General features: G+C 50.0%; 1 long non-coding RNA gene across 1 annotated transcript in view; it reads right to left on the reverse strand.

Moving 5' to 3' along the window:
- Nucleotides 1-3,030: 3,030 nt before the first annotated feature.
- The window catches only part of LOC147663331 (uncharacterized), a 46,623-nt gene continuing 30,733 nt past the window's right edge, over nt 3,031-18,920 (reverse strand). The window contains exon 2 of the long non-coding RNA XR_015305353.1: nt 3,031-3,649. This is a non-coding gene — a long non-coding RNA (uncharacterized LOC147663331). The remainder of the gene's footprint in view (nt 3,650-18,920) is intronic.

Below are 18,920 nucleotides of genomic sequence, written 5' to 3' on the forward strand. Positions count from 1 at the left end.
GGCCTGCAGCACTGATTGTGTCACCCACATGAGTAGCCTTAAAAAGGAAACTCAGACCTGCTCTTGCAGAGTCTGCGCGCAGTTGGTAACTGCCATGTCGACTTGGCCAGTGGACACACTTGATTTTTACATTCTGTGTTTGAAAATACCCCTTTTAGGAAGTAGGTATTTTCTTGCGCAGCCATCCTGTGTGCCTCTGATGGAATGTGGATTGCTTGTCTGGGTTTTGGACGACAGCTGGCTAGGAAGCAAGGGTGGCTCCTGATCGTCTAGGTAGGTCAGGAAAGGGCTGAATAGACCTGGTCTGCGATGGGGGAAAAGGGAGATTTTCTTGCACCTCAAAGGGCCTGGTCTGCCTCTGACAATGCCGTCTCCACTCCCTGCCAGGAAATCACACCAGAGAAGGCAGAACTGGTTCTGGCAGGGCACAGACACCCTCTGCCGAGAGGATCAAAGGATTTTTGGATACAAATACTGGGGCCCAGACCCATGAACTTTAGAACTCTTTTGGATCAAGAAAACTGACAAGAAGAAGAATCTGTGAGGAGTAACTGCCACTTTGCTGTGTGCTTTGCTGTGTTGGCCTGCAGTCGCTGCTTCTGTCTTGGGCCGTGAAAGGACGGGACTGCACTTTCTGCAATCTGCATTGTGAGTTTCTCCAAGGGCTTGAGGTAGAGCTTGCCCCCTGTTTTAAGAAGTCTCAGGAACAACAAAGACTTCAGGCTCTTCGGCCCGCAGCACTGGGGACTGTATGTTTTGTGCTGTAACAGAAGAAAAGCAACTCAACGCTGTCTACGACGCCGCTGCTGCCTCCATGTTCTGATGGCATCACCGAGGGCACCACCGCAATGCTGCACCGCAACCCTGGTCTCACTGGCGAAGCCTGCTGAGGGCGCCAATGAGCCGCTGCTCGCACCACGACCTGTGGGCACCGCACTCCACACCGCCTCGCTTCACGACGACACCTTGATACTGCAGAGGGCACCACCGCAACGCCGCACTGCAAACCTGGTCTCACCGATGATGCCATCTGATGCCGCCACCGAGCCATTGCTCTCACCGCGACCTGTGGGCAATGCACTCCCCACTGCCTCGCTTCACAACGACGCCTTGGTATCCTCGACGACAATGCTCCACGCCGGAATCAACGCCGCTGCTTGCACCATGGTTCGAGGGCACCACTTGAAAAGTTACACGACACAACACCCTCATCCCACACCGCAAGCGTTGGCCTACCGACACCGGTGTAATCGAATCCAGTTCGTCAGCCAATGACAGCACTTCAGCAACGACGACACCGCTGCTTGCACCGAGACCTGTTAGCACCATGACAAGCACAGCCTTAATCTCGCACCGCGACCCTGGTCTCACCGATGACGCCATCTGATGCCGCTACTGAGCACCGCACGCCATACCACTGCACTTCGCACAGCAGCACCCGACAGCGGCCAACGCCAGCACTCCTGACTCCAATAGAGAGGAATTCGACCTGCAACACGTGTGACTTCGAGGGCCCCGACGACTCCTGCACCGCCCTCCGGAACCGACGCATGCGGACGCCGTGTTTTCGGAAGCTCAATGAGAGGTCGCCGACACTCTACATTTCTAAAAGGTACTGTTTGTGGTTCTTCCCGACACTGTAGCTGGCCCGCGACGCCGCCTCAGCCAGAACTGTTTGGATTTGTTTACTCATGATGCTTTAATAGCCCCTGATGGAGCTATCGACATGAAGGAACTGTTTTTAAAGCGTATTTTGATAACTGTGGCTTTTTAAGTACTGTATTGTGGATTTTTATCATTTTTGGTCTTGTCTTAAGTATATAAAAATATTGGATATTTTTCTAAACTGGTGTGGTGTCCTTTCGTAGTACTTACGCTGTATTACTGTTGGTTATGTGCAATTGCTTTACACACTGCCTCTAAGATAAGCCTGACTGCTCGTGCCAAGCTACCAAGGGGGTGATCAGGGGTTATATTAGGAGTGTAACTCCCTTATCCTGACTAGAGTGGTGGTTTCTGCCTGGCTTTGATACATGCCCTAGCCTGCCAAAAATCCAATTTGTAACATTATCGATGTTGAAGCAAAGGAAGAAATGAAAGAAATCACAACGGACTAAATATATTTTGTTTGGTGCACCTCATTATGTTCAATTTGCTCTATAAATCTGTAACCAGTGGCACCAAAGGGTTGATAGGTGCTGGAGTACTGTGCACAACCATTTTAAATACGGCAGCAGTGATACAGTGAGGTGCTATGTAATAGGTCGGTCACCTTGCATCGTCTTCGCTTTATGTGTTTAGGTGTATAGCCAAGAATCCCCTTAGGATAGAGCCAACCCCATTGCCTGATGTGGGGGAGCGAAAGACCCCATCTTGGTCTCGAGATGGAAACCCTGCGAGGGATGTCAGACCACTGCATGCTGGAGTGTCTGCTTGCAGAAACGTCAGCATCTTGTGTCAGCATGGAAGTCTTTCTCCTCTGCCTGTCCCAGCAAAGATATGGTGCTTGTATACCCAAAAAAAGGTACCAGCAGGGGTTCTACCTTTATGTCTCTTGTCGGCCGAGGATGAGGATGATGATGAACCTTATACACATTTATTATGCAGAAGATGGTAATCTTGATGTGATTCTGAGAATCCTCATGCATAATAAATGAGTCCAGTTTTTAGGGGAAATACCCCACAACATTTATGCAGCACATAACTAGGTAAAAGGTCAATACCAAAACCTGTTATGCAGTGCAATGGCATGGAAAATGTAGGTAAAAGGTTAGGAGACCACCCAAGCCTATAATGGGGTACATTGTGATTCATAACAGCGGCTGTCAATTCAAGATACTGGTTTGAGCCTGGTTTGAGTCGGATTGTCCTAAGGGGTCATAACACAACGTTTTTGAAGAGAAGAGTGATAAAATATTCCTACAAGTTTCTTAGATTTCTGGAGTTTGTTCATCACAACTTCACTGTTTACTTTACTGTTATTTATAATATTAAAAACTCTATGTAGTGCAAATAAGAACAACAATCTACTAACTTGGGGCATTCATATTTTAATGCTTATTTAAAGTTCCAACATATGTTTAATCAATTACATAATGGCAAGCAAAGTGTTTTCTATTTCCTCTGAAACAGTAACACGGTGTACAAGACAAGGATACAGATGGAAGACAAACAGGTGGATCAGCTGGTATTTTCAAAAGAAAAACAGTCCTTGTGTCTGGCTCAACACATACTCTTCTCAGACACTCATGATGTGCTTTGGTCTCTGTATGATCCCTAAAGAGCCCCCACCGCTAAGCAAGCTAGAAGGTATTGTCAGAGATGGGCTATGCAAATCTATCTTCAGAAGACCAGGGGTGGATCTTATCCAGGCACACGAGTCTGTCTGCCACACGTGACCTGCAATGTACAGGGGGTTACCGAATAATGTGTGCTCACTCAAGGCTGTCTAATGTTCTGTGTCAAGGGGGTTTGATCAGCAAGATGCAGAGGAGTCAGCGAAGCACATCCTTCCCTCTTCCGAAGGGTCCTTCTTGTAGTGGACTCTGGAAAGGCTTCTTGATGCGAGATCTGTCCGGTGCCTCCAGTGACAAGCACAGACGGAGCATGAGCTAGTCATCGATAACGGGTGGTGCACGAGTGGATGCACCTAAGGAGCAAATGAAGAATGAAATCAATACAATTATGAAGCTGTAAAGATAGAAACAATCAAGCTAACAACCCTCAATTGTAACAACTATCCTCATCTACTTACTGTTCGCTCCTACAATGTATATGCACTGGAGTTTACAAAAAATATTTATTTGTATTTATTAATATTTTAAATAATTTAATTTAACATTATTTCCTATGGGGTTTTATTTTGAGTTCCTTCTTGCATTGGTTTCTGTGAGGAGGATGATGCAGTACCTGCAGTAGGCCATGTCTGGTGTTTGACTTGTTACAGTTTCTTTTTGCAGTGGTATCATACACCCATATATTTGGCTCCACTTCCTCTTTCAGGAGGTTGAAATTTGTAAGTCTCAAAATCACTCATGTGTGCAAGTTTAACCTTGTGAATAGTGCCCATTGCGAGGTCATAAGCTTTGCATTTCGTGTATGGAGTGTGTTCGGGCACAGCGGGGGTTTGTCGACCTGCGCCCCACCACTGCGGCTGCACCGCTCACTGAACACAGCTTTTGACTACAGAGCTCGGCTCTGGCCAAGCCATTTTAGGTTTGTTTCTATTAGGGTTTGTGAATCTCAGTGTGGGGTTTGCAAACCCAGGGCCAGCTTCAGAGCCAGGAACCATGACTCCAGGGCAAGTTTCAGGAGCCTACGCTGAACCCTCCATTGTGGTCTTGGACATGATTACGGGTCCACAAATCCTGCAAAGATGCTCTTTAGATGTTCTTGCTGCTGCCTGTTAGTGTATTTATATTCATGAAAAAACACACAGTTAAAGGAAAAAGCCCCAAATTTGCCAGTTATTGTTTGCAACACACTATCCATGCCAAAATTCATTCAACATTTTTTTTTCTATTAGGTTGATAACACAAAAAGACATTGCATTAGTAAGTGACATATCAGTCATTATCGTCTGCATTCCACAAACTAGTTAAGCCAATTTTCCATAGGAAAGACCATTGTCTCATTTGTATATAGTTCTTTGCAGCAGTGTCATTGTAATCCATGCTTGGATTCTGAAGAAAAGTCCCTCAACAACTCCCCCCTTCTCAGCCCCAACCAACCTCAGTCCCCCCCAACCATTCCCCCCCCTCTCCTCCATCCCGCAACTCCCCCCCCTCCCTCCCCCCCCAGGCGTGTTGTAGTGTGTCTTCACCGGAATGTAAATTTGCCTATAACCCTGAGCGTGCCTAGCAATGGGACCAATGGATACAATGTGGTATGAAACATCTCACTTACGGGAAGGGGTAGCAGTTAGTCATCCGGTCAAGACGAGGCTCCAGTAAGCCCTTGGATATACTATAGTGGGCGCGCCTCGGGGATTTTTGCTGGGGCCTCACCATCCCCATCCTCAGAGGGCGTAAGTTCCATGACCAGTCTTCCCCAGGCTCTCGCCCTCTCTAACGCCTGTTCACTACCCGTTCTGTGTGCAATTTGTAGCCGGACAGCACCCTTGCAGTCTGCCCACTTACGAAATTCACCTCTCCATTTATCTAAACTGGGGCCCTTTTTCGCTTTCCACTGGGAGGTTATGGTTCTCTTGGCTAGTAGGAAACCCAGTGTTGCCGGGAGACCCCGCTCATGGAAAGAAAAGCTCCTTCAACAGAATGGTGGGTCGCAGACACGTCAACTTTCCCCTCTTTCCAACCAACCCAGAATGACTGGAACTCAGACACAGAGCTGCGGGGTGGACGCCAAAGAGAAGACGACGAGGACGGCTCCTTTAAGTGGGAGTGGTCCGAGCCGGGAGCCTCGCCCTGGGATTACGTTGCGAACTGCCGGTTGGAGAAAAAGGAGGAAGCCCAAGACTCGGCGTGTGACGACACCGAGGAGGAAGTTCGTGAGTGCCGAGACCGTGAACCAAGAGAAGGAGGACGCGAAGCCGAGCGGAGAAGCAGAGAAGCCGAAGAAGAGGATACGCCTGGAGGCCAACGTTTCCACGAGCCGCCCAGCCACACTCACGGAGGAGTGTGGCTCTCCCAGGTACGACGGAGGTTGTCGAGCTGGGTAGGAAGGCGGGGCGGGTCCGCAAAGAGTTAGTGCCGGTATTCTTTTCTTCCGAAGCACTCTCCCTGTGACCCCCAGCATCTTCTGTTTCCCCTCCTCCCTTCTTATTGCACCTCCCTCACGATGGCAATCTAGTATACAGACGGCTACCTGATTGTACCCCTCTGTCTTTTGTCTCTCCCGCATATATTCTGGAGGGAAAATCCTGCCCATCAAGACCTGAAGCTCCAGCCAACCTACATTGTTCGAGTAGCCCACCAGGATACTGGCAGGTGCCTATACGAGAAGAAGACAATTGTAAAAGAGCCTTTTCCACCGATGATGGACACTATGAGTTTAATGTACTGCCGTTTGGGCTCCATGGAGCCCCAGCAACCTTCCAGAGGTTGATGAATGAGATCCTAAGTCCGTATGCGAAGTATTGTTCCGTATACCTATACGACATTATGATTTTCAGTGCCTGCTGGCCCGAACATATTAAACACCTCCAAAACATTCTGACAGCAATGCGAAGAAATCAAGGGCCGCGTTCTCTAGAGTGAAATACCTCGGATACATGCTAGGGGACGGAGTCATTGCGCCTCAAGAAGAGAAGGTTAAGACAATAGTAAACACCCCTTTTCCCTCCTCAAAAAAGGAGTTAAGAGCTTGTTTAGGGCTGATCGGATATTACAGAAGGTTTTTACCTAACTTTGCAGAGACAGCTTACCCCTTAACCGATCTCCTTTAAAAAACTACCAGTAAGGCACAGATACAACACCCCTCGGAGTCCGCCAGACAGGCATTCACCCAACTAAAGCAGGCCATTACTACAAGTCCGGTACTGATATCCCCGAATTTTGATGAACCCTTTTTCTTAGCCACAGATGCCTCAGATACCGGCTTGGGAGCTGTGCTTTCTGAGATAGGTACAGACAGATTAGAACACCCAATGCTCTACTTAAGTCGAAAGCTGTACCCTCGCGAAACCAAATACCCAACCATAGAAAGGGAATGTCTAGCGATACGTTGGGCTGTGGACAAGTTAAAGTATTATTTGGAAGGGAAACCTTTTGTCCTGTATACAGATCATGCTCCACTACAGTGGATGTACAGGAACAAATCCCAAAACCCTAGAATTCTTAGGTGGTTTTTATTCTTACAACCCTATTCCCTGATCATTAAGCATAAGAAAGGACAAGAAAATGGTAACGCAGAGTTTCTGTTCCACTCTTCTTTTCTCCCCGATCGGGAGAAACTAAGGGGGGGAGGTATGTAGCTGGGAGACCCCGCTCAAGGAAAGAAAAGCTCCTTCAACGGGATGGTGGGTCGCTGACACGTCAACTCTCCCCTCTTTCCAACCAACCCAGAATGACTGGAACTCAGACACGGAGCCGCGAGGTGGACGCCAAAGAGAAGATGACGAGGACGGCTCCTTTAAGTGGGAGAGGTCTGAGCCGGGAGCCTTGCCCTGAGATGACGTTGCGACCTGCCGGTTGGAGAAAAAGGAGGAAACCCAAGACTCGGCGTGTGACGACACTGAGGAGGAAGTTTGTGAGTGCCAAGACCGTGAACCAAGAGAAGGAGGACGTGAAGCAGAGCGGTTAAGCAGAGAAGCCGAAGAAGAGGATACGCCTGGAGGCCAACGTTTCCACGAGCCGCCCAGCCACACTCACAGAGGAGTGTGGCTCTCCCAGGTAAGATGGAGGTTGTCGAGCTGGGTAGGGAGGTGGGCCGGGTCCACGAAGAGTTAGTGCCGGTATTTTTTTCTTCCGAAGCACTCTCCCCGTGACTCCCCGCATCTTTTGTTCCCCCATCCCTTCTTATTGCACCTCCCTCATGTTAGTGCACTCGAGATCAGTCGATTTGTAAATACCTTCACGAGAGCACCGGTGACTCCCTCACCCCCTGCGTTCCCTGGCAATCTAGTATACAGACGGCTACCTGATTGTACCCCTCTGTGTTTTGTCTCTCCCGCATATATTCCGGAGGGAAAATCCTGCCCATCAAGACCTGAAGCTCCTGCCATCCTACATTGGTCGAGTAGCCCACCAGGAGTTGCCCTCAGAAGCAGGTATCAGTGTGGGCATGTGAGGAAGCAGCCGAGTTGCCAGTATCTTGCTCAGGATTTTTTAATCCAAGTTGTGCATGGATAGCGGGTGGTAAGCCGTTCTATCCCAAGGTTGTTTGCCCGGCTTTAATAAAGGAATAATGATCGCCTCCCTGGTGCAGTCAGGCAACCTACCTAACTTCTTGGCTTCATTATATAGGCACGCCAGGCGAGGGGCAAGGAGGTCGATGTAAGTGAGATAGAATTCTACTGGGAGGCCATTCGAACCCGGAGTTTTATTACGGGCCATACTTTTGATGGCTACCCGCACTTCTCGCACCTCAATGTTCTGCCCCAACAGTTTTGCGTCTTCGTCCCCCAGTTCTGGCAAGTTCAGTCCCCCCGTAAAGCTCTGCAAATCTTACTCAGACGGGAGCACATGGCTACGATATAACTCTGTGTAGTAGTAAAAAAACAGCTCATTTATCCGTTGTTGATCAAAACGGACCACTCCCATCGGGTCCCTCAACTCCAGTATGACTGAGCCGTGATGAGCCGGATTAGCCAACCAGGCCAAAAGGGCCACTGATTCATCTCGCTCTGAGTGCACCCGTGTGATATAGGCTTTATAATCAAAACACCGCCGACGTTCTACATTTGCTGCCACTGCTTCTTTTGCTTCTAATAATTCATCCTGCATAACCGGATTTTCAGGGCGCTCCTTCTCCAGGGTGCGCAAGCGATCATCATCCCTTTGAATGTCTTGTAGGAGGGCTTTCTGAGTCCCAGCCACCTCCGAAATACGTCTCCCACGCACGACCGTTTTATAGGCGTCCCATTCAACAGTCACATACCCCTCATTGAACTGAAAATATTCTTTAATGGCCGTCCCTATAGTGGTACGGAAGACTTGATCTTCAAGCGCTTCCGGAAGCAATCTCCAAGCAGGGATTCTGGGGCACAGCTGCAACCATCCCAACGGATGTATGTCGTTACAACGCATACTTTTACAACGCATACCTTTACAACGCATTTTTTACACCGCAACATCCATTACAACGCATTCCATTACAACGCATGCCATTACAATGAATTCTTTGAAGCTACCTTTACAACGCATTCCACTACAATGCATACTACATTTACAACGCATACCATTACAACGCATACCATTACATTGCATGTATGGTAAGTATTGGATAGTGTAGGTATGCGTTGTAATGGTATGCGTTGTAATGACTGCGTTGTAATGACATGCGTTGTAGTGGTATGCGTTGTAGTGACATGCGTTGTAATGGTTGCATTGTAATGGCATGCGTTGTAATGGATGTTGCATTGTAAAAGTTTTGTTGTAAAGGTAGTGCGTTGTAAAAGTTGCATTGTAAGTGTTGTTTCCCCATCTCAACTGGGCCAGCAACGGATTATGGTCAGAGATAGTTCTAGTGAGATACTCGCTACTGCAAATACCTCTGTGCACATCTGGGGAGCATAGGAATGCGTCTAGACGGATGCGCAATTCGTGCAGGGCAGAAAAAAGGAGTAATCCTTAACCAATGGGTGTTGGGCCCGCCAAGTGTCTACTAAACCCCAAGTCTGCTGCCAGGTAGAACGCGCCATAGCGAGTTTATGTGCGGGTGCATTCGGGAGGGAGGGTGTGAGCGATCTAGGTCAATATCTGTGATACATTTAAAATCGCCCCCAAGTAACAGCGACCCTGCAAGGACTGTCGCTAGCTTGTGTGATAGAAGAGAGAAAAAGGCGGGTTGGTCCACATTAGGTGCATACAGACATCCCAGTGTTAAGTCTCTACCATCTAGTTTCCCCTGGATCACCACATATCTGCCCTCTGGGTCAATCAATTGTGTTGTGCATTGGAAGGGAACCCCAGCTCTAACCCAAATTAATACCCCCCTCGCATATGCCGAATATGTGGTGTAATAGACTTGACCCCTCCAACGGCATTGTGGAGCTTTCCCTTATTTCGCAATAAGGTGTGTTTCCTGGAGGAAGGCGATGTGTATACCTCTACGAATTAGGAATGAGTGTATCTTGTGTCACCGATTCATAGTATGCATACCCCGTACATTCCATGTGAGACATGTGTAGCCTAATGCGGGTCCCATTGTTGACAAAGACATAGACAATGTTCCATTACTTCCACCTCCACGACATGCCCGGGTCCCCCGAACCAAACCCCATAATCAAAACATCCCCATCTCCCACTCCCCAGGACAGGCACCCAACGAGGCAACCCCATCCAAACAAAGAAAATGCGCTTACAAAATCTACTCAGTTAACCGCATGCGCGCTAGCGGAATTCCGCTCGCACGCTGGGTTTTGCGAAAACGCATGTTACGTAACGAGCTGGGCTCGTCATCAGCGTGCGAGCGGGCTACGCCATGACGAGCCCAGCTCGTCATCAGCGTTGAAGGGGTTAAGGCTGCTGGAACGTCAACTCAATGATTCCAGATATCCTCTCAACCCCCTCCCCCCTCCCATAGTTCAATATCTCTATCCAGGCTCCCCCATGGCGTGCTCAGGCAGTCCGCACCCATACAGGTAAAAGGTCCCAAGGCCCAGTAAGCAGCGCAGATACCTCGTGAATTCAGTCACACTGTTCATGCTGCTCTTTCAGCCAAACACCCCATACTCTGTTTGCGGGGTAACCTCTGGCAGATCGGCTTCAGAGAGTCCATGGATGCTGCTTGAACTGGGGCTTTCTTCTCCACTCTTCGTGCGCTCCCAATTGTTACTGGCTGGACTAAGATCTCCGTGGCTGATGGCCGCCACCGCCAATACTGCCTTGTCCCGCCGGGCCTGGAACAGCATTGCGTAAGGTAGATTTAGTTGTCGGAATTTCCGCTTCACTGTTAAGAAAGAGGCTCTTTGGCCCTGCACTTCTCTGGTGTAGTCCGGGAAGATCATTACTTTGCTGTTCCCAATTCGCAAATTCTGTAGTTCCCTGGCCCTCTGCAGATTATAGTCCCAGTCACGGTAATGTAGAAGTCTCACCACCATCAGGCGCAGTGGGGCCCCAGGCCCTGGTGGGCGAGCCGGAACTCTGTGCACGCGCTCCAGCACATAAAATGGAGAGAGGCCCTCCCGCGCCACCTCCGCTTTTATCCATGTCTCCAAAAATTGAACAGCATCGGATCCCTCCTCTCGCTCCGGGACTCCCACTATGCGGAGATTATTGCGCCTGGAGCGCCCTTCGCTGTCTTCCGCTCTCACCTCCAATACGTGGACCTTCTGCACCACCTTGTTCAGCGTCTACCGTAAGGCAGCGACCGTGTCCGGAATGTCCTTCATGGTTGTCTCGTTAGACGCCACTCGCTCCTTGAGTTTCCATTGGTCATCCTTTAGCAGGGAAAGGACCGAGCCGATGGAATCCATTCTCTTCTCCAGAGCCTCCCTCGAGGCCATGATGGCCTGCATGATGTCACCCAAGGAGGGTCCCGCGGCTGTGTGGATACCCTACTTCCAGTTGCAGATTCCCCGTCTTCCATGTTGTGACCCGGGTCCTCAAACTGCAGTACCTCAAAACCCTTCTTCCTGGACACTCTGCCCATTTTGAGGATCCCCAGCACTAGTAGTTGCCCAGTCCCACAGAGTCTATGCACTCACTTCTCCTCAGGTGGTCCATGCCAAAATTCATATTAGTGAATGGAACCTTTATTGCCCACCCATGTATCTTTACGTCTCTTTGACAGATCTGATCAGAATTTGATTTAACAGGAAGCTCAACATTTTGTGTGAATTCCTCAAACTCTGACAAATGTATACTTTTAATACTTTTCGGACCCCTTAAACATGGTAAGTCGTTGCCACAGTTTGTGTCGATCTATGAAATAGTGCAAACATGATTAGTAAATATAAACATACTTGACCCTCCCCCCACCCTTCCTTTCGCTCTCCATCCATTGGATATGCACATAGCTTGAGATAACCTGAAAATACTGGCCCTGGTGCACCTTGCTCACTGCTTAATACTTATAATGCAGATTCATCAAACAGAACCAGTTATAAGCAAATCCGAATTCTATTGACGTCCTTTTTATCTCCGCCCCTGTCTTTGAGGAGGTGACTCAGTACATGATATACCGATGGAACCCACAGCCCTCCAAGCCTTTGCCAAGTGTTGTGAAGAGTTGTCACACAGCACTGATTTAATTAGCACTTTTGTGCCCTCTTTTTACCTGCTCACAGTGAAGCTGCACAAAGTTGAATATACAGGGTACTCTCCACATACCATGTGTCTGTCAGATTTCATGCATCAACAAAGAAACCAAGAGGAGGACAGAAAGACTGCCCCCACCTCCCGAGCTGGATCATCACACAACCTGAGATCCCTGCAGCTTCATCAAACAGCACCAAAGCTACAAGGACATGTAAGCTGTCTCCCTTCCCTCCAGCCTCCCCTCCCCTCTCCTGGATGGATCGACACACAACCTGAGATTCCTGCAGCTTCATCAAACAGCACCAAAGCTACAAGGACATGTAAGCTGTCTCCCTTTCCTCCAGCCTCCCCTCCCCTCTCCTTGATGGATCGACACACAACCTGAGATTCCTGCAGCTTCATCAAACAGCACCAAAAATACAAGGACATGTAAACTGACTCCCTTCCCTCCAGCCTCCCCTCCCCTCTCCTTGATGGATTGACACAAAACCTGACAAAGCAGCAGAACACCGATCCCCTCGAGCATCTGCACACATCTGTGCTCCCATGTCACACATGGTCAGTGTTATTATAACATCAGCACTTGCCTCTCCCTTTTTTACCTGCCTTTCCCCTCTGGTGGATGTGCCTGAAGATGAAGTGTCTGACATATGTCATGAATGTCAACCAGAGCCAAAGACATAAGCAAATCAACAAATGGCTTCCAACTGACAAGGTAGAAAGATGACAGACAAAGTGTGAACCCTTTCAAGGCTTTCCTGCACCTCTGTCAAACGCTAATGTCTCAAGCACGCCTGAGCATATGTAGATCCAACCAAGGAATGCACGCTTTCTGAGACAAGTTTAAACTTCCTGTAAATAGTGGTGTAAATCCGTTTGGTGGTTTTGGCTGTATGTGCAAGCAAAAGTTCCCTAGGAGCTAAAATGGGAAACATCTCTTGTTTTTTTTACCTGTTTTTGACTATTTGTCCGCTGCCTGAACCGCGTGAAGGGGTCGCGGCCTGATATATCAAAGGGCAATGCAGTTAAACCATAAATAAACTGTAGTGATTACCACAATGTAATAGAAGGTTTCGTTTTTTTTTTACACTTTTATCTGGCGTGTGGTGTGTGTGTATGTGTTGCACAGTGGACGCAATGCCACTGCTGTATTCATTCTCTCTCTGCAGCAAGCTTGCACTGCTGCTGCCAGAGCTGCACGTGTACCATGTATGAAAGAAGCTTGCACTGCTGCTGCCCGAGCTGCATGTGTACCATGTGAGAAGGAAGCTTGCACTGGTGCTGCCAGAGCTGCACGTGAACTATGTGTGAAGGAAGCTTGCACTGCTGCTGCCAGAGCTGCACACGTACCATGTATGAAAGAAGCTTGCACTGCTGCTGCCAGAACTGCACGTGAACCATGTGTGAAGGAAGCTTGCACTGCTGCTGCCAGAGCTGCACGTGAACCATGTGTGAAGGAAGCTTGCACTGCTGCTGCCAGAGCTGCATGTGCACCATCTATGAAGGAAGCTTGCACTGTTGCTGCCAGAGCTGCATGTGTACCATGTATGAAGGAAACTTGTACTGCTGCTGCCAGAGCTGCACGTGCACCATGTGTGAAGGAAGCTTGCACTGCTGCTGCCAGAGCTGCATGTGCACCATGTACGAAAGAAGCTTGCACTGCTGCTGCCAGAGCTGCAGGTGTACCATTTATGAAAGAAGCTTGCACTGCTGCTGCCAGAGCTGCATGTGCACAATGTATGAAGGAAGCTTGCACTGCTGCTGCCAGAGCTGCACGTGTACCATGTACGAAAGAAGCTTGCACTGCTGCTGCAAGAGCTGCACGTGTACCATGTACGAAGGAAGCTTGCACAGCTGCTGCCAGAGCTGCACGTGTACCATGTACGAAGGAAGCTTGCACTGCTGCTGCCAGAGCTGCACGTGTACCATGTATGAAGGAAGCTTGCACTGCTGCTGCCAGAGCTGCAAGTGTACCATGTATGAAATAAGCTTGCACTGCTGCTGCCCGAGCTGCACGTGTACCATGTAAGAAGGAAGCTTGCACTGCTGCTGCCAGAGCTGCACGTGAACCGTGTGTGAAGGAAGCTTGCACTGCTGCTGCCAGAGCTGCACACGTACCATGTATGAAGGAAGCTTGCACTGCTGCTGCCAGAGCTGCACGTGTAACATGTATGAAATAAGCTTGCACTGCTGCTGCCCGAGCTGCACGTGTACCATGTGAGAAGGAAGCTTGTACTGCTGCTGCCAGAGCTGCACGTGAACCGTGTGTGAAGGAAGCTTGCACTGCTGCTGCCAGAGCTGCACACGTACCATGTATGAAGGAAGCTTGCACTGCTGCTGCCAGAGCTGCACGTGCACCATGTGTGATGGAAGCTTGCACTGCTGCTGCCAGAGCTGCACGTGCACCATGTGTGAAGGAAGCTTGCACTGCTGCTGCCAGAGCTGCACGTGTACCATGTACGAAGGAAGCTTGCACTGCTGCTGCCAAAGCTGCACGTGTACCATGTGTGAAGGAAGCTTGCACTGCTGCTGCCAGAGCTGCACACGTACCATGTATGAAAGAAGCTTACACTGCTGCTGCCAGAGCTGCACGTGTACCATGTATGAAGGAAGCTTGCACTGCTGCTGCCAGAGCTGCAGGTGAACCATGTGTGAAGGAAGCTTGCACTGCTGCTACCAGAGCTGCATGTGTACCATGTAAGAAGGAAACTTGTACTGCTGCTGCCAGAGCTGCACGTGTACCATGTGAGAAGGAAGCTTGCACTGCTGCTGCCAGAGCTGCACGTGTACCATGTACAAAGGAAACTTGCACTGCTGCTGCCAGGGCTGCACGTGTACCATGTGAGAAGGAAGCTTGCACTGCTGCTGCCAGAGCTGCACGTGTACCATGTACGAAGGAAACTTGCACTGCTGCTGCCAGAGCTGCACGTGTACCATGTACGAAGGAAGCTTGCACTGCTGCTGCCAGAGCTGCACGTGTACCATGTACGATGTAAACTTGTACTGCTGCTGCCAGAGCTGCACGTCTACCATGTATGAAGGAAACTTGCACTGCTGCTGCAAGAGCTGCACGTGTACCATGTACGAAGGAAGCTTGCACTGCTGCTGCCAGAGCTGCACATGTACCATGTACGATGGAAAGTTGTACTGCTGCTGCCAGAGCTGCACGTGTACCATGTACGAAGGAAACTTGCACTGCTGCTGCCAGAGCTGCACGTGTACCATGTATGAAGGAAGCTTGCAAGGCTGCTGCCAGAGCTGCTCGTGTACCATGTGAGAAGGAAGCTTGCACTGCTGCTGCCAGAGCTGCACTTGTACCATGTGAGAAGGAAGCTTGCACTGCTGCTGCCAGAGCTGCACTTGTACCATGTATGAAGGAAGCTTGCACTGCTCCTGCCAGAGCTGCACGTGTACCATGTATGAAAGAAACTTGCACTGCTCCTGCCAGAGCTGCACGTGTACCATGTATGAAGGAAACTTGCACTACTGCTGCCAGAGCTGCACGTGTACCATGTATGAAGGAAGCTTGCACTACTGCTGCCAGAGCTGCACGTGTACCATGTATGAAGGAAACTTGCACTACTGCTGCCAGAGCTGCACGTGTACCATGTATGAAGGAAGCATGCACTGCTGCTGCCAGAGTTGCATGTGTGCCATGTATGAAGGAAGCTTGCACTGCTGCTGCCAGAGCTGCATGTGTGCCATGTATGAAGGAAGCTTGCACTTCTGCTGCCTGAGGTGCACGTGTACCATTTATGAAGGAAGCTTTCACTGCTGCTGCCACAGCTGCACGTTATGTTATGTTATGTTATACTTGGTTTTGTATAGCGCACGGCTACTCAAAGAGTGTCCCGGCGCTTTGGTTTGCACACCTATCTCATAACATAACAAGAAAAAGAGAGATAAAAACAGAGAATCCAGAAAGAAAAAAAACCCAAAGGAAACAGCTAAGAAGTAAAAAGCCAAGTTTTAAGCCCCTTCCTAAAGGCCAGCAAGTTTGAAGTACTGAGTAAGGCCACTGGCAACGTATTCCAAAGCTGGGTAGCCAGCAATCTAAAGGAACGGCCTCCAATACGTGCCCTCTTAACACGAGGAACTGCGGCGAGGAACAAGGATCCTGACCTCAAGGGCCTGGCTGGATGGTAAAAAGCCAGCCTTTTTTGAAGGTATTTCGCTCCGGAGGCATGAAGAGCTTTATGCGCACGTGTACCATGTATGAAGGAAGCTTGCACTGCTGCTGCCAGAGCTGCACACGTACCATGTATGAAGGAAGCTTGCACTGCTGCTGCCAGAGCTGCACACGTACCATGTATGAAGGAAGCTTGCACTGCTGCTGCCAGAGCTGCATGTGAACCATGTATGAAGGAAGCTTGCACTGCTGCTGCCAGAGCTGCACACGTACCATGTATGAAGGAAGCTTGCACTGCTGCTGCCAGAGCTGCATGTGTAACATGTATGAAATAAGCTTGCACTGCTGCTGCCCGAGCTGCATGTGTACCATGTGAGAAGGAAGCTTGCACTGCTGCTGCCAGAGCTGCACGTGAACCGTGTGTGAAGGAAGCTTGCACTGCTGCTGCCAGAGCTACACACGTACCATGTATGAAGGAAGCTTGCACTGCTGCTGCCAGAGCTGCACGTGTACCATGTGTGAAGGAAGCTTGCACTGCTCCTGCCAGAACTGCACGTGTACCATGTATGAAGGAAGCTTGCACTGCTGCTGCCAGAGCTGCACGTGTACCATGTGTGAAGGAAGCTTGCACTGCTCCTGCCAGAACTGCACGTGTACCATGTATGAAAGAAACTTGCACTGCTGCTGCCAGAGCTGCAAGTGTACCATGTATGAAGGAAACTTGCACTGCTGCTGCCAGAGCTGCATGTGTACCATGTATGATGGAAGCTTGCACTGCTGCTGCCAGAGCTGCATGTGTGCCATGTATGAAAGAAGCTTGCACTGCTGCTGCCAGAGCTACACACGTACCATGTATGAAGGAAGCTTGCACTGCTGCTGCCAGAGCTGCACGTGTACCATGTGTGAAGGAAGCTTGCACTGCTCCTGCCAGAACTGCACGTGTACCATGTATGAAAGAAACTTGCACTGCTGCTGCCAGAGCTGCAAGTGTACCATGTATGAAGGAAACTTGCACTGCTGCTGCCAGAGCTGCATGTGTACCATGTATGATGGAAGCTTGCACTGCTGCTGCCAGAGCTGCATGTGTGCCATGTATGAAAGAAGCTTGCACTGCTGCTGCCCGAGCTGCACGTGTACCATGTGAGAAGGAAGCTTGCACTGGTGCTGCCAGAGCTGCACGTGAACCATGTGTGAAGGAAGCTTGCACTGCTGCTGCCAGAGCTGCACACGTACCATGTATGAAAGAAGCTTGCACTGCTGCTGCCAGAACTGCACGTGAACCATGTGTGAAGGAAGCTTGCACTGCTGCTGCCAGAGCTGCACGTGTACCATGTGAGAAGGAAGCTTGCACTGGTGCTGCCAGAGCTGCACGTGAACCATGTGTGAAGGAAGCTTGCACTGCTGCTGCCAGAGCTGCACACGTACCATGTATGAAAGAAGCTTGCACTGCTGCTGCCAGAACTGCACGTGAACCATGTGTGAAGGAAGCTTGCACTGCTGCTGCCAGAGCTGCACGTGAACCATGTGTGAAGGAAGCTTGCACTGCTGCTGCCAGAGCTGCATGTGCACCATCTATGAAGGAAGCTTGCACTGTTGCTGCCAGAGCTGCATGTGTACCATGTATGAAGGAAACTTGTACTGCTGCTGCCAGAGCTGCACGTGCACCATGTGTGAAGGAAGCTTGCACTGCTGCTGCCAGAGCTGCATGTGCACCATGTACGAAAGAAGCTTGCACTGCTGCTGCCAGAGCTGCAGGTGTACCATTTATGAAAGAAACTTGCACTGCTGCTGCCAGAGCTGCATGTGCACAATGTATGAAGGAAGCTTGCACTGCTGCTGCCAGAGCTGCACGTGTACCATGTACGAAAGAAGCTTGCACTGCTGCTGCAAGAGCTGCACGTGTACCATGTACGAAGGAAGCTTGCACAGCTGCTGCCAGAGCTGCACGTGTACCATGTACGAAGGAAGCTTGCACTGCTGCTGCCAGAGCTGCACGTGTACCATGTATGAAGGAAGCTTGCACTGCTGCTGCCAGAGCTGCAAGTGTACCATGTATGAAATAAGCTTGCACTGCTGCTGCCCGAGCTGCACGTGTACCATGTGAGAAGGAAGCTTGCACTGCTGCTGCCAGAGCTGCACGTGAACCGTGTGTGAAGGAAGCTCGCACTGCTGCTGCCAGAGCTGCACACGTACCATGTATGAAGGAAGCTTGCACTGCTGCTGCCAGAGCTGCACGTGTAACATGTATGAAATAAGCTTGCACTGCTGCTGCCCGAGCTGCACGTGTACCATGTGAGAAGGAAGCTTGTACTGCTGCTGCCAGAGCTGCACGTGAACCGTGTGTGAAGGAAGCTTGCACTGCTGCTGCCAGAGCTGCACACGTACCATGTATGAAGGAAGCTTGCACTGCTGCTGCCAGAGCTGCACGTGCACCATGTGTGATGGAAGCTTGCACTGCTGCTGCCAGAGCTGCACATGCACCATGTGTGAAGGAAGCTTGCACTGCTGCTGCCAGAGCTGCACGTGTACCATGTACGAAGGAAGCTTGCACTGCTGCTGCCAAAGCTGCACGTGTACCATGTGTGAAGGAAGCTTGCACTGCTGCTGCCAGAGCTGCACACGTACCATGTATGAAAGAAGCTTACACTGCTGCTGCCAGAGCTGCACGTGTACCATGTATGAAGGAAGCTTGCACTGCTGCTGCCAGAGCTGCAGGTGAACCATGTGTGAAGGAAGCTTGCACTGCTGCTACCAGAGCTGCATGTGTACCATGTAAGAAGGAAACTTGTACTGCTGCTGCCAGAGCTGCATGTGTACCATGTGAGAAGGAAGCTTGCACTGCTGCTGCCAGAGCTGCACGTGTACCATGTACAAAGGAAACTTGCACTGCTGCTGCCAGGGCTGCACGTGTA

The sequence above is a fragment of the Lissotriton vulgaris genome, unplaced genomic scaffold (genome assembly GCF_964263255.1).
Source record: "Lissotriton vulgaris unplaced genomic scaffold, aLisVul1.2 SCAFFOLD_1781, whole genome shotgun sequence".
NCBI classification, from domain to species: Eukaryota; Metazoa; Chordata; class Amphibia; order Caudata; family Salamandridae; genus Lissotriton; species Lissotriton vulgaris.